We start from the raw sequence: 10,000 nt of genomic DNA, 5'->3' as shown, positions 1-10,000 counted from the left end.
GCGTCGGCGGCGCGGCAGGCGGCCGCTTCGATGGTTGGCGCGGCCGCTGTGTCCTGGTGATCGATCTCTCCCCTCTGGACCCGACCGACGCAAGGGCATCCGGGAGCATGCCCAGGATGACATCGGGCGGCGTGCCCCGCCCCAGACCGATGACACGATCCAGGGCAGAGAAACGCTGGGCGGAAGCGGGTAGCCCCGCCAGATGCTCCCAGATGGCGGCGTCAGTCGGCCCCTCCGGCGGCGGCCCGGTGGTGTCGGCCGCGAAGTCCTCGGCTGCGTCGACGGGCGGCGCAGCGGCCTCGCCCGCGTCAGGCAGCGGGCTCGCCGCTCCCCGGCGGGACGCCGGCTCTTCCCCCCGACCGATCTCAAGCGCCTCCATGAATTGGCGGACAAGCTGCTTGTGGGCAGCTTGCCGCCGTCGGCACTTGATTGCCTCAAGCGTTCGGTCGGGGAACATCCTGATGAGCTCTTGATTTACAAAGAAGAACCGGGCGTCCCTCTCGAGGAACAGTTCGGCCTCTGCCTTGGCGAGCGACAGGACTTCTTCCTCCGTCCACCTCGCGCGATGCCTCTCCGTGACGATCTCCGCGTTGGCGGCCGCAAGATGTTGGCGGCGGCGATGGACCCCGAGACCGTTCTTGGTTGTAAAGCTGCGGTGGCACTCACTACAGGTATACATAGCTGCAAAAGTTACAAGATTTTCGGCACGGCCGGTTGGCCGGCTAGGTGCTGGGGGAGTTGGGGTGGCACCTTCAGCGGAAGGGCCACCACTTATTCTCTGCTTACTGCCCCCAACTAAAAAAAAGGGATAGTGCGAGGGGGGGCTGGTAACCCCCCCAAGCCCCTGGTGCGGTCTTCCACTCTGCGAAATCAGCGGGCCCACGAGAAGGGGAGAAGACTGCAGGAGAGGAGAGGCTAAGAGGGCTAGGCCCATGTATTGCGCATCACTCTCCCTGTAACTATAACCCAAGGAAGGCACCTCGCAGCAGCAGCACGACTACATCAAGACCGCACTTCGAGAAGCCAAGTCCGGATGCAGCCACACCACCGCCACTTGGCCACCTTAAGAGAGTCATAGTTACTCCCGCCGTTTACCCGCGCTTGCTTGAATTTCTTCACGTTGACATTCAGAGCACTGGGCAGAAATCACATTGCGTCAACACCCGCTAGGGCCATCGCAATGCTTTGTTTTAATTAGACAGTCGGATTCCCCCAGTCCGTGCCAGTTCTGAGTTGATCGTTGAATGGCGGCCGAAGAGAATCCGCGCACCCGCGCGCCCCCGGAGGAGCACGCTAAGGCGGACGCGGCCTCGCAGCAAGGAAGATCCGTGGGAGGCCAAGGCACGGGACCGAGCTCGGATCCTGCACGCAGGTTGAAGCACCGGGGCGCGAACGCCGCGCAGGCGCGCGCATCCTGCACCGCCGGCCAGCACGAGGCCAACCAACGGCGAGAGCAGACCACGCCCGCGCTAAACGCCCGCACTTACCGGCACCCCTACGGCACTCACCTCGCCCAGGCCCGGCACGTTAGCGCTGACCCACTTCCCGACCAAGCCCGACACGCCCCGATCCTCAGAGCCAATCCTTATCCCGAAGTTACGGATCCAATTTGCCGACTTCCCTTACCTACATTATTCTATCGACTAGAGGCTCTTCACCTTGGAGACCTGCTGCGGATATGGGTACGAACCGGCGCGACACCTCCACGTGGCCCTCTCCCGGATTTTCAAGGTCCGAGGGGAAGATCGGGACACCGCCGCAACTGCGGTGCTCTTCGCGTTCCAAACCCTATCTCCCTGCTAGAGGATTCCAGGGAACTCGAACGCTCATGCAGAAAAGAAAACTCTTCCCCGATCTCCCGACGGCGTCTCCGGGTCCTTTTGGGTTACCCCGACGAGCATCTCTAAAAGAGGGGCCCGACTTGTATCGGTTCCGCTGCCGGGTTCCGGAATAGGAACCGGATTCCCTTTCGCCCAACGGGGGCCAGCACAAAGTGCATCATGCTATGACGGCCCCCATCAACATCGGATTTCTCCTAGGGCTTAGGATCGACTGACTCGTGTGCAACGGCTGTTCACACGAAACCCTTCTCCGCGTCAGCCCTCCAGGGCCTCGCTGGAGTATTTGCTACTACCACCAAGATCTGCACCGACGGCGGCTCCAGGCAGGCTCACGCCCAGACCCTTCTGCGCCCACCGCCGCGACCCTCCTACTCGTCAGGGCTTCGCGGCCGGCCGCAAGGACCGGCCATGACTGCCAGACTGACGGCCGAGTATAGGCACGACGCTTCAGCGCCATCCATTTTCAGGGCTAGTTGCTTCGGCAGGTGAGTTGTTACACACTCCTTAGCGGATTCCGACTTCCATGGCCACCGTCCTGCTGTCTTAAGCAACCAACGCCTTTCATGGTTTCCCATGAGCGTCGATTCGGGCGCCTTAACTCGGCGTTTGGTTCATCCCACAGCGCCAGTTCTGCTTACCAAAAGTGGCCCACTTGGCACTCCGATCCGAGTCGTTTGCTCGCGGCTTCAGCATATCAAGCAAGCCGGAGATCTCACCCATTTAAAGTTTGAGAATAGGTTGAGGTCGTTTCGGCCCCAAGGCCTCTAATCATTCGCTTTACCGGATGAGACTCGTACGAGCACCAGCTATCCTGAGGGAAACTTCGGAGGGAACCAGCTACTAGATGGTTCGATTAGTCTTTCGCCCCTATACCCAGCTCCGACGATCGATTTGCACGTCAGAATCGCTACGGACCTCCATCAGGGTTTCCCCTGACTTCGTCCTGGCCAGGCATAGTTCACCATCTTTCGGGTCCCAACGTGTACGCTCTAGGTGCGCCTCACCTCGCAATGAGGACGAGACGCCCCGGGAGTGCGGAGGCCGCCGCCCCGTGAAGGGCGGGGAAGCCCCATCCTCCCTCGGCCCGCGCAAGGCGAGACCTTCACTTTCATTACGCCTTTAGGTTTCGTACAGCCCAATGACTCGCGCACATGTTAGACTCCTTGGTCCGTGTTTCAAGACGGGTCGTGAAATTGTCCAAAGCTGAAGCGCCGCTGACGGGAGCGATTATTCCGCCCGAGAGCATCCCGAGCCAACAGCGGCGCGGGTCCGGGGCCGGGCCAGGTAGGTCCGTCATCCGGGAAGAACCGCGCGCGCTTGCCGGGAGCCCGAGCGCCCAAAGGGGCGAATCGACTCCTCCAGATATACCGCCGGGCAGCCAGCCAGGACACCGGGGCTCTGCCCAACAGACGCGAACCGAGGCCCGCGGAAGGACAGGCTGCGCACCCGGGCCGTAGGCCGGCACCCAGCGGGTCGCGACGTCCTACTAGGGGAGAAGTGCGGCCCACCGCACACCGGAACGGCCCCACCCCGCGGCGAGTGGAAAGGCAACCGGACACGACCCCGCCGCGGATTGCTCCGCGCGGGCGGCCGGCCCCATCTGCCGAGGGCGGAGGCCAGTGGCCGGATGGGCGTGAATCTCACCCGTTCGACCTTTCGGACTTCTCACGTTTACCCCAGAACGGTTTCACGTACTTTTGAACTCTCTCTTCAAAGTTCTTTTCAACTTTCCCTCACGGTACTTGTTCGCTATCGGTCTCGTGGTCATATTTAGTCTCAGATGGAGTTTACCACCCACTTGGAGCTGCACTCTCAAGCAACCCGACTCGAAGGAGAGGTCCCGCCGACGCTCGCACCGGCCGCTACGGGCCTGGCACCCTCTACGGGCCGTGGCCTCATTCAAGTTGGACTTGGGCTCGGCGCGAGGCGTCGGGGTAGTGGACCCTCCCAAACACCACATGCCACGACAGGCGGCAGCCTGCGGGGTTCGGTGCTGGACTCTTCCCTGTTCGCTCGCCGCTACTGGGGGAATCCTTGTTAGTTTCTTTTCCTCCGCTTAGTAATATGCTTAAATTCAGCGGGTAGTCTCGCCTGCTCTGAGGTCGTTGCACGAGGTGTCGCACGCCACACCGCCAGCCGGCTGTGCACGCTACCGAGTAAGTACCGGTATGCGAACCGCCAGGCGACGGGCGCGCATCGCACGTTTAAGGAGGCGCGGCCGGCCCCACAGGCGGCCGCGACGCTCCCAGGTCTGCGAAGCGGGGCAAACGCCGCGCGCTTCAGTATACGTAGCCGACCCTCAGCCAGACGTGGCCCGGGAACGGAATCCATGGACCGCAATGTGCGTTCGAAACGTCGATGTTCATGTGTCCTGCAGTTCACATGTCGACGCGCAATTTGCTGCGTTCTTCATCGACCCACGAGCCGAGTGATCCACCGTCCTGGGTGATCTTTTTCTGAGTTTCCACTGTCTCTTTCAAGACAGTTGCATAGGCGGGACGTAGGCGTGTGGCGGCCCCTGTTCAAGCGTTCTGTGTCCAACGGCCTCACGGCCGATGGGCGTCGTACGGCTCCACACCGGAGCGGACAGGCAGTCGGGCGAAAGTCATTCAAAACCGGCGCCAGGCGCCAGGTGCCGCAGGCCAGCCGCTCCAGCGCTTCAGCGCTCGTACCACACAACATTGGCGTTAGTTTTGAGACGCACGCGTGGTTCCGCACGCGGCGCACGGCTACTGCGAGCCGTACAGGTAGCGTGTTGCGCGACACGACACGCACATCGAAAGACATGCAGTCTAGTCGGTAATGATCCTTCCGCAGGTTCACCTACGGAAACCTTGTTACGACTTTTACTTCCTCTAAATGATCAAGTTTGGTCATCTTTCCGGTAGCATCGGCAACGACAGAGTCAATGCCGCGTACCAGTCCGAAGACCTCACTAAATCATTCAATCGGTAGTAGCGACGGGCGGTGTGTACAAAGGGCAGGGACGTAATCAACGCGAGCTTATGACTCGCGCTTACTGGGAATTCCTCGTTCATGGGGAACAATTGCAAGCCCCAATCCCTAGCACGAAGGAGGTTCAGCGGGTTACCCCGACCTTTCGGCCTAGGAAGACACGCTGATTCCTTCAGTGTAGCGCGCGTGCGGCCCAGAACATCTAAGGGCATCACAGACCTGTTATTGCTCAATCTCGTGCGGCTAGAAGCCGCCTGTCCCTCTAAGAAGAAAAGTAATCGCTGACAGCACGAAGGATGTCACGCGACTAGTTAGCAGGCTAGAGTCTCGTTCGTTATCGGAATTAACCAGACAAATCGCTCCACCAACTAAGAACGGCCATGCACCACCACCCACCGAATCAAGAAAGAGCTATCAATCTGTCAATCCTTCCGGTGTCCGGGCCTGGTGAGGTTTCCCGTGTTGAGTCAAATTAAGCCGCAGGCTCCACTCCTGGTGGTGCCCTTCCGTCAATTCCTTTAAGTTTCAGCTTTGCAACCATACTTCCCCCGGAACCCAAAAGCTTTGGTTTCCCGGAGGCTGCCCGCCGAGTCATCGGAGGAACTGCGGCGGATCGCTGGCTGGCATCGTTTATGGTTAGAACTAGGGCGGTATCTGATCGCCTTCGAACCTCTAACTTTCGTTCTTGATTAATGAAAACATACTTGGCAAATGCTTTCGCTTCTGTTCGTCTTGCGACGATCCAAGAATTTCACCTCTAACGTCGCAATACGAATGCCCCCGCCTGTCCCTATTAATCATTACCTCGGGTTCCGAAAACCAACAAAATAGAACCGAGGTCCTATTCCATTATTCCATGCACACAGTATTCAGGCGGGCTTGCCTGCTTTAAGCACTCTAATTTGTTCAAAGTAAACGTGCCGGCCCACCGAGACACTCACTCAAGAGCACCCTGGTAGGATTGCAACGGGGTCCGCCTCGGGACGCACGAGCACGCACGAGGCGCGTCGCACGCCTTCAGCTCGCCCCACCGGCAGGACGTCCCACGATACATGCCAGTTAAACACCGACGGGCGGTGAACCAACAGCGTGGGACACAAATCCAACTACGAGCTTTTTAACCGCAACAACTTTAATATACGCTATTGGAGCTGGAATTACCGCGGCTGCTGGCACCAGACTTGCCCTCCAATAGATACTCGTTAAAGGATTTAAAGTGTACTCATTCCGATTACGGGGCCTCGGATGAGTCCCGTATCGTTATTTTTCGTCACTACCTCCCCGTGCCGGGAGTGGGTAATTTGCGCGCCTGCTGCCTTCCTTGGATGTGGTAGCCGTTTCTCAGGCTCCCTCTCCGGAATCGAACCCTGATTCCCCGTTACCCGTTACAACCATGGTAGGCGCAGAACCTACCATCGACAGTTGATAAGGCAGACATTTGAAAGATGCGTCGCCGGTACGAGGACCGTGCGATCAGCCCAAAGTTATTCAGAGTCACCAAGGCAAACGGACCGGACGAGCCGACCGATTGGTTTTGATCTAATAAAAGCGTCCCTTCCATCTCTGGTCGGGACTCTGTTTGCATGTATTAGCTCTAGAATTACCACAGTTATCCAAGTAACGTGGGTACGATCTAAGGAACCATAACTGATTTAATGAGCCATTCGCGGTTTCACCTTAATGCGGCTTGTACTGAGACATGCATGGCTTAATCTTTGAGACAAGCATATGACTACTGGCAGGATCAACCAGGGAGCTGCGTCAACTAGAGCTGAGCAGCCGGCCGCCCGGGAGTGTGTCCCGGGGGCCCGCGCGAACACGCAAGCGTCCGCTCAATTATTCTGCAAACAGGAGGAGGCTGAGCTCCCCTGCACAATACACCTCGAAACCCTCTCAGGTCCCGGCGGCGCGCAGCGCCGTCCTAAGTACTTGGTCGGGTTCGAGAGAGGCGCAATCGCCCGGAGTTTGGCGAGTAGACGCTTTAGGTGCGACCACCCGTGCTCCCAACTGAGCTTGCCGCTGCCGACAGAGGCCCGGGAGCGTGCTGTCGTGGCATTGCCGGCGGGAGACAACACGCGCCACCTACGGTGGCCGGCAGCTCCAACGCCAGCGCCACAGAAGGACAAAAGCCCCACTTGGGTGCCGAAGCGAACTCTCCCAGCACAGCGCACGCGCCAACACGTCCGCACAGCTGCGATACAAACCACCTGCGAGAACCGCAGAGGCGACCGAGCAGCAGACGGCGTCGCGGCGCCGAGCGCCGGGCGGCGGCGCATCCTCAGCGCACACAGTCCTCAATCGGACCAGCACACTGCAGATGTCCACCGCGCTTCGCACCGGGCCCGCGAGGACCTACTTTGGCCGCACGGCGCCGCGTGCAGGGTGCGCCGGCGCGCAGCTGCGCCGCCTGCCGCCTCCGTCGGCCGGCGCGCCTGCCACTGGCCGCCCCCACCAGCCGGCTGTAGCGCGTGCGCCCACGCACCGCGCGGCCAGCACGCCGGGAGGCCCCCCCTCACCGGCCGGGGACGGTCCCACCCAGCCACCGCCGCGTATCGCTTCACACCCACATGCCATTCACGTTCGTGGGCATGGTGGGTATCGCTGAAACAACCGGTTGGTAGCTCAACCGATCGTCGCCATCACTGATTCACCTCTAGCGAGAACAACCGCACCACAACCGTTTACCAGTTGTTCATTTGCGTAACGTCACCAGCAAACGTAGACGTCCATCGCCATTTGCAAATTCAACGATTGTTGCATGCCTGTGTCAGGTGTCACGACACACTATGTCTGCCCACATACACGCAACAACATGTGCACGCTTCGCGAACACGTGGAAGGTGGCCCCCGTACGTATGCGATGTCCATTGCGCGAACGACTGTCAACCGGCCTCTGTCGCATGTCGCAGATGTGGAACGCAGTGCACCATGCTATCACGGTGTGTGAGAAGAGACGACTACGTCTGACAACACGCGCCACTACATCAACAGACGGCTCATGCTGATCGCCATCCACGGCATACCATACTGCAATCCAGCTCTTATAGGGAGACGACACGTAGCTGAGTGCACAATATTTGGACCGTATGGTTCGCCGTTGTTGGCGCAGTCGTGGTACGGTCACACATGTACCACGATGTATCATTCAGTACATGAGGACCAATGTGCAGTACAGTGTGTGATTTGGACGTACAACATCAGCGGACAGTTGACACACGCCGTACCACAACGTAGGCTGTGCTTCGCCATGCAAATGCCAATGAACAACTGCGAAGGGCATTGAGCATGTACGTCCTGCTGCCATCCGCATTACAGTGTATAGCTGCAAGGTGTTTAACATGAAGCGATACTCTGGGGACCAGGCAGTGCGAGTAGCAAACTATATTGCGGGGGTTGCAGTTAGGCAACACCACACTAATTTAACGCGTCGTATGACAATTACAGAGCAGGTTAAGGCCCAACGTGTGTTGGGTTAAGGCCCAACGTGTGTTGGGTTAAGGCCCAACGTGTGTTGGGTTAAGGCCCAACGTGTGTTGGGTTAAGGCCCAACGTGTGTTGGGTTAAGGCCCAACGTGTGTTGGGTTAAGGCCCAACGTGTGTTGGGTTAAGGCCCAACGTGTGTTGGGTTAAGGCCCAACGTGTGTTGGGTTAAGGCCCAACGTGTGTTGGGTTAAGGCCCAACGTGTGTTGGGTTAAGGCCCAACGTGTGTTGGGTTAAGGCCCAACGTGTGTTGGGTTAAGGCCCAACGTGTGTTGGGTTAAGGCCCAACGTGTGTTGGGTTAAGGCCCAACGTGTGTTGGGTTAAGGCCCAACGTGTGTTGGGTTAAGGCCCAACGTGTGTTGGGTTAAGGCCCAACGTGTGTTGGGTTAAGGCCCAACGTGTGTTGGGTTAAGGCCCAACGTGTGTTGGGTTAAGGCCCAACGTGTGTTGGGTTAAGGCCCAACGTGTGTTGGGTTAAGGCCCAACGTGTGTTGGGTTAAGGCGCAACGTGTGTTGGGTTAAGGCGCAACGTGGGTTACGTTAAGGCGCAACGTGGGTTACGTTAAGGCGCAACGTGGGTTACGTTAAGGCGCAACGTGGGTTACGTTAAGGCGCAACGTGGGTTACGTTAAGGCGCAACGTGGGTTACGTTAAGGCGCAACGTGGGTTACGTTAAGGCGCAACGTGGGTTACGTTAAGGCGCAACGTGGGTTACGTTAAGGCCCAATATAGGTTAGGTTAAGGCCCAATATAGGTTAGGTTAAGGCCCAATATAGGTTAGGTTAAGGCCCAATATAGGTTAGGTTAAGGTACAATATAGGTTAGGTTAAGGTACAATATAGGTTAGGTTAAGGTACAATATAGGTTAGGTTAAGGTACAATATGGGTTAGGTTAAGGTACAATATGGGTTAGGTTAAGGCGCAATATGGGTTAGGTTAAGGCGCAATATGGGTTAGGTTAAGGCGCAATATGGGTTAGGTTAAGGCGCAATATGGGTTAGGTTAAGGCGCAATATGGGTTAGGTTAAGGCGCAATATGGGTTAGGTTAAGGCGCAATATGGGTTAGGTTAAGGCGCAATATGGGTTAGGTTAAGGCGCAATATGGGTTAGGTTAAGGTACAATATAGGTTAGGTTAAGGTACAATATAGGTTAGGTTAAGGTACAATATAGGTTAGGTTAAGGTACAATATGGGTTAGGTTAAGGTACAATATAGGTTAGGTTAAGGCACAATATGGGTTAGGTTAAGGCGCAATATGGGTTAGGGTAAGGCGCAATATGGGTTAGGTTAAGGCGCAATATGGGTTAGGTTAAGGCGCAACGTGGGTTACGTTAAGGCGCAACGTGGGTTACGTTAAGGCGCAACGTGGGTTACGTTAAGGCGCAACGTGGGTTACGTTAAGGCGCAACGTGGGTTACGTTAAGGCGCAACGTGGGTTACGTTAAGGCCCAATATAGGTTAGGTTAAGGCCCAATATAGGTTAGGTTAAGGCCCAATATAGGTTAGGTTAAGGCCCAATATAGGTTAGGTTAAGGCCCAATATAGGTTAGGTTAAGGTACAATATAGGTTAGGTTAAGGTACAATATAGGTTAGGTTAAGGTACAATATGGGTTAGGTTAAGGCGCAATATGGGTTAGGTTAAGGCGCAATATGGGTTAGGTTAAGGCGCAATATGGGTTAGGTTAAGGCGCAACGTGGGTTACGTTAAGGCGCAACGTGG

At 57.2% G+C, this 10,000-nt stretch overlaps 2 non-coding genes and 1 pseudogene across 2 annotated transcripts; all 3 read right to left on the bottom strand.

The window, feature by feature from the left end:
• The window catches only part of LOC124563345, a 7,966-nt pseudogene extending 4,020 nt beyond the window's left edge, over positions 1–3,946 (bottom strand).
• Positions 3,947–4,134: 188 nt separating this feature from the next.
• On the bottom strand, positions 4,135–4,289 carry LOC124563341. The gene has a single exon (XR_006970104.1). It is a non-coding gene; the product is annotated as a 5.8S ribosomal RNA (ribosomal RNA).
• Positions 4,290–4,641: 352 nt separating this feature from the next.
• Positions 4,642–6,551, bottom strand: LOC124563343. Its single transcript, XR_006970106.1, has one exon. It is a non-coding gene; the product is annotated as a small subunit ribosomal RNA (ribosomal RNA).
• Between the last annotated feature and the right edge of the window lie 3,449 nt (positions 6,552–10,000).

This window comes from Schistocerca americana, unplaced genomic scaffold, assembly GCF_021461395.2.
Source record: "Schistocerca americana isolate TAMUIC-IGC-003095 unplaced genomic scaffold, iqSchAmer2.1 HiC_scaffold_1190, whole genome shotgun sequence".
NCBI lineage: Eukaryota > Metazoa > Arthropoda > Insecta > Orthoptera > Acrididae > Schistocerca > Schistocerca americana.
The sequence above is the reverse complement of the archived record's forward strand: the minus strand, read 5'-3'. Positions and strand labels throughout refer to the sequence as shown.